The following is a 404-nucleotide window of genomic DNA, read 5'->3' on the forward strand; positions in this document are numbered from 1 at the left end:
ATAAACATATCTAGTTTTATTGCTTTGCATATGTGCATACACTGTATGAAGATTACAATATATAACTGTATGGATAGCTTCCCCCTCTGCATTTATCATCTTGCCAGTATCTTTATTTTTTCTTCCTGAAATGGACGCAGAGAGAGATAAAATCAACCCACAACATACTCGACTAAAATCTTAAGAAGCTCCACAAAGGGAGTCGATTGCAAACACAGTCAATAACGGCGAGATTCTGGGAGTGTGCATAGAATGACTATAGAACTATCTGAACTATTTTTCTCTTCTCTTTCATACCATTCTCTTCTGATTGTTCTTTCTTCCTGTGTTCATCATTCTTTTTACAATCATCAACTTTGACTTTAACTCAACAATCTTTCTAACCCCACCTCCCTCCATCAAGC

Source organism: Penaeus monodon, chromosome 25, assembly GCF_015228065.2.
Source record: "Penaeus monodon isolate SGIC_2016 chromosome 25, NSTDA_Pmon_1, whole genome shotgun sequence".
NCBI classification, from domain to species: domain Eukaryota; kingdom Metazoa; phylum Arthropoda; class Malacostraca; order Decapoda; family Penaeidae; genus Penaeus; species Penaeus monodon.